Raw genomic sequence first — 5,422 nt, 5'->3', positions numbered from 1 at the left:
TTCTGTGATCATTGCGTCGTTCATGGCACCATACTTTGAAGACAGGAAAAGGTTTCGGACGGTGTAGGTTTTGTAGTCCAGGAAGGGGATCTGGGCCTCATTTAAGTTGCTGGTGAGGTCCTCCATTTCAATCATCAGATCTGATAGACAGAAAAATCACATTATCCGGGTGAGGTCGAACTTCAGTTAGCTGCCCATATTGGTCCGATATACCAATCAGAAGTGAGGTAGATCTAAATCTGATAACATTGTAAATCTGATGTCAGTGTCAGTGATCCCACAATGTCATCAACATGATACAAGCTTTCAATGAAGTTGGATTTCCGCAAACATGCGCGTCTTGTCTCTATGCACTATGTATCATCAAGTTTGCCTGACATGTGAAGAGTCCGTTGACCCCCCTCGAGCCTAGTAACAGAGCTGTCAGATTCAGCTGAAAACGGCTCGCCGAGTTCACAGAGAAGACCTAAAGGGAAGTTGGCAGGAGTTCACAGTATGATGGTAAACTGTGAAAGAGGAAACATCTTCCAATCTGTGAATGCAATGCATGACAACAAGCTGACAAATTTCAGCTCCGTGGACAGAAAGTTTGTGCTGAGTCTGCTGCTTGGTTTGGACACTTGAAATCTTGTCAATGTAAATCTTGGTGAGCTCAGCGAGTTATTGGACGATTCTGAGGTCCTGGCCAAAATATTAGTATACTACATACATTTTCTTTGGAACATGTAAAATCCTGACTTACACCTTAATCTGATAAACATGCAATGAATCAGGTTAATATTAGGAGATGCAACTGCATTTCCACATACTTGTCATGTAGAGGTCATGTATGCTAAGTGTATCAAACTCTGTGTCTGCACTGCAGCCCAGTGACAGACAGGGCACTAACAGTTGTTTTCTCATACTGTGTAGATAATGTGCAGTCTTAGTTTAGTAGTCTAAGTCTTAGTTTTTATTTATTTATTGAGCATTTCCTTTTACAGATCTATAGGGAGTGGACACTCTATCGCAGATGCCGCCATGTTGCAGCGGTCTGAAAGAAGTGACACAGAACAGTGTCACTTCTTTCTACATTTGAACACGACAAAACATATTGTATAGTATAAATGTTATTGTATGCAAATTTTTAGGGACTCCTCTGCAGAATACATATGTGTTTGGATTTTCAGGTGAAATTAAAGGTCAGGTTACTTTTATGTAGTTTACTTAAACTTTTTTGCCTGTGACTGTAAACAAAAAACAGAGAGAGACCCAACAGCCAGATCTGATTTTAACCTATTCAGAGGCCTCCAAGTGTTAATTAAAGGGCCCAAGACACAGCGTTATCATAGTCAGTAGAACCAATAGTTAGAGAAAATAAAATAAGATTTAAGTTGCCATAAACTAGAACAATTTTGTTTTATTTAAAAAAAGCATTTCTGCTCTCACTTAGTAACATTTAGTCAGGCGTGATTTCAAAGCTTTCATGTGAATGTGTATACTGAACTCTTTCTTACAGCGATCGTGAACACTCTCCTCCAGATTCTCCATCTGGTGTTTCACCCTTTCATATTCTCGTTACGCCTGCTGACTCTTCCTCCTGTTTCAGGTGAGACAGACAGGTGCATATTCAAACACATCCACACACAGAAAAACAAATGTGCGTGTGTTTTTTTAAATAATTGTCAAACCTGTAGCAGTAGACTGACACAGCAATGAAGAGCGGCATCAGTACAAGAACTGCAGGGATGATTATAGTGAGAGGAACGCTGTCATTGTAGAATGAACTCACAATCTTCACCTGGAGAGACATAAAGACACAGTGTTATTCCATACATGATTTATTATTAGTCAGCTACCTGCTATCATTGGCTTTCTTTAATATTTATGAAAACCTTAGAATGCAGGTTCCGATGCATGTTACCTCTGTGATTACAAAATAATAATAATGGACACGGATGTAGAAATGTTTTATGTCTCTGTCTTGCAATTTTACACATTTGACACGCAGTGAACTAGTCAGCAACCCCATTTGTCTTCCCCTTTTAGCTTTGTCCTTGGCTAAATGTCCATGTGCATTATCATGCTGCTCTTGCTGTTCTCCACTTTCAAGTCTCTACTCTATCCACCCCCACCTCCGCCTCCCACCAGTCTCACAGCTGACAACTTTGCCTCCTTTTTTACCAACAAGGTGGCAGCCATCAGCTCCTAGTTCCCTCCTCCTGGCAATGACATTCTGCTAACTAAACCCAAAGACGCATCTCACTTAAGGTTTTCAACACTGTCAGAGGACGATGTATCCACCCTCCTCCTCTCAAATCACCCGACCACCTGCTCTATGGATCCCATCCCCTCCACTCTTCTTCAAGCTATCGCACCAACACTAATACCAGCCATTACACAGATTATCAACACCTCTTTCACAACAGGCACCTTTCCCACCTCGTTCAAGCAGGCCCAGATTATTCCACTGTTGAAGAAGCCTTCTCTGGCTCCCTCCTTTGTGGAGAACTACAGACCGGTCTCTCTTCTTTCATTTCTACCCAAGACCCTGGAACGTGTAGCCTTCAATCAACTCAAGAGTGGTCACTCCACAGAAACGGCACTTCTGACTGTTGTGGAATCTGGAAAAGCTGCAGGTAACTTTTCTGTCCTTATTCTTTTAGACCAACCTGCAGCCTTTGACATGGTGAACCATGAGATTCTCATGACTGCACTCTCAGACTTCTCTGGATCAGCTCTAGCCTGGCTTTGGCCTTACTTGTCCACACAAACCTTTTTCAATCAACCAAAAAGGTCTCTAGTCACACCACTCTTCAGATCTTTGCAATGGCTTCCAGTGGCTGCAAGGATTAAGTTCAAAGCTCTGTCTCTTGCCTACAGAGTTGTCAACTCCACAACTCCATCTTATCTCAGTATAAACATTCAGGTCTACATCCCCTCCCGTCCACTGCACTCGACCAGTGAACAACGTCTAGTGGTACCAGCACCACACAGTCGACACCTGTTCAGCTCAGTGATCCCACGATGGTGGAATGAAGAGCATCAAGGATCAATTTATCATCCTGTACAGAAACAATAACAAACAGGGAATTAAAAACTCAACACTGAACTGTTGGTAGTACAGTAGTGATCCTGTATTGGATTAGCCTTCTAACTAATCCATACTGCAGTTTGAGACGTGTCTGATATTATACCTTTCACAAAATGTCAAAAATAGGCTCTGTCTTCGAAGTGCAAATCAACTTCATCCACGGAAAGAACTGGAACACTGGAAACTGGAAGACAGTGTTGTTCTTACTCAACACGTCCTCGACAAACCGAGGGAGACAAGAAAGAGTGGAAGAGACCAAGACTGCTTTCTTCATTTTCTCCATTAAGTAATATCGAATTACATTATTCAGTTCAAATCTGCTAATTGTTGCAGCGCTAAAACAAACAAGAGAGAAAATATGAGATATTTTATTAGCAGCTAAAGAGTCATATATCCTATTTCCTCCTTCCTCTCTCTCTTCACTCCTCTTTCTTCCCTCTACTCTCTCTTCCTCCCCACTGAGTCTCCCCATCTCTCTTACCAGCTCAGACAGCAGTTTTTGATGAAGCAGTGATAAAATTACTTCAGTCCCTCTGCCCAGTAGGGAAACTTTCCTAAGAGACTCAAAGTGAAATGGAAGAGTCGTCCCTTTTTCCTGTTTCAAGAGCTAGTTTTAGATGTGACAGCGGATTGATATACACTATGGCCATTTTGTGCTTTTATTAAAAATATGATTTAGTGCTGTCATAGTGTTCAACTCTGATGCTATGTAGTTTGATTGAAAAATGAAATGAAAAATGAAAATGAAAATTGAAGCAAGGACAACCCTTTATTTCTCAGTTTAAAGAAAAGAATGTTCTGCACTGGACAGAAAGTTCGTTGTTTTAACAACATGTTATATAACCAGATTTTTTTTTACCTAAATCTAAGACCCGAACAGTTAGGTAAAAACATGCACACACACACACACACACACACACACACACACACACACACACACACACACACACACACACACACACGTGGAAATGAATATGATTTTCTGAACCTCTGTTTCTTATTACATTTTTTTTTTTTTTTTTACAGATTTATGATGTAATTTAGCTTGATAGATGTCCCAAAGTACTACTGATTTGTTCAACAAGCCTTTTCTAACATGGTGTTTTGACTAATCTAATCAATGTAAAAGAATCTGAACATGATGAACAGACAGAGAAGACTGAGCACAGCATGTTGTGGCTACAGTCTCAAACTTGCTGCATGGAAACATACTCACCATATGAAGCTGGCTCTGGGGTAATAATCTGTGATCTTGGGGTTTTCAGAGTACTGGTATGGCACTGGGACGTCATGGGTGGTGTTTTTTCCATATTTATTCCATATTTACATATCACTGTTAACAGAGCTGAAGGGACTTTGCATCTTGCAGGTTATTTGTGTGTCGAACGACAGGCTGAAAAAAAACGAGGAACAGGATATATTCAACTGATTCTTCAGAAGACAAAGTAAACCTGGCATGCTGTAAATAGTGCCAAATACAGAGAACTGCAAATGCAAGAACAAAACATATTCATAATTACTCTGGCTTGTCGGAAATACACGAACACAACAGTGGCACAGGAGGTAGAAGTTACTTCAATATATCAGGTCTGCAAGTCAAAAAGAAGTTTTCTATTTTGGCACTGGCATAAAAAAAGAGAATTGAAACCCAGAGATTCACAAGCAGATAAGAGCAAATTAACTGGTTTAGAAGATATGAAAAGGCAATGGAGCTATGAGCTAGGAGATGCTACACTAATCAATATTTTTATATCAACAATAGCACAAACACATGGGTTTATGTAAGTGAGGATGTTGCTTGATGCACAGAGACTGATGATCTTGTGCAGCTGTACAGAGCAGTGGTATGATCAGTCTAATCAACATCTTATCAACATCTAGACGCTAAAAACCAGGTAGTTTTAACAGGACTGCGTGAAGACTGAAAACTCCCTCAGAGAAAAGAGAGGAAACATCAGGTCTCCACAAATTCAGCAGCCACTCATTTCCCGTACTATGAATAATAGATTCCTTTTTGTGTTTTCCTCTCTGCTACCTCACCACATACTGCTTCAGGTTCCAGATTATATGATGTGCTTGAAAACTCTTCTTATACATGTTTTATATTGTCTTCCTCAAGGGGGGGGCAACTGTTGCACGTGACAGTAATCATTAAAGGCTGAGAAAAAGCTCCAAATCCCCACCTTTAAGTACATACCACCGTCCTTTATACATTTGTGGTACGACAGGGCTGAATTTAGTACATCAGTGATTCAACCAGGGGTGTGGACTACTGCTACTGATCCAAATGGCATGTGTATTCCTAGTACGAGTAAGATATCGTTATATGTATTAGAGCTCCTACATTAT

General features: G+C 40.5%; 1 long non-coding RNA gene across 1 annotated transcript; it reads right to left on the bottom strand.

The window, feature by feature from the left end:
• Positions 1 to 1,560: 1,560 nt before the first annotated feature.
• On the bottom strand, positions 1,561 to 4,493 carry LOC113151801. The gene is made up of 3 exons (XR_003297816.1): positions 4,290 to 4,493; positions 1,671 to 1,780; positions 1,561 to 1,579 (listed from the first exon to the last, which is right to left on the bottom strand). It is a non-coding gene; the product is annotated as an uncharacterized LOC113151801 (long non-coding RNA).
• Positions 4,494 to 5,422: the final 929 nt, after the last annotated feature.

This window comes from Anabas testudineus, unplaced genomic scaffold (genome assembly GCF_900324465.2).
Source record: "Anabas testudineus unplaced genomic scaffold, fAnaTes1.2 Contig136arrow_ctg1, whole genome shotgun sequence".
NCBI classification, from domain to species: Eukaryota; Metazoa; Chordata; class Actinopteri; order Anabantiformes; family Anabantidae; genus Anabas; species Anabas testudineus.
Note: the sequence above shows the minus strand (reverse complement) of the source record. Positions and strands in the feature narration are given on the sequence as shown.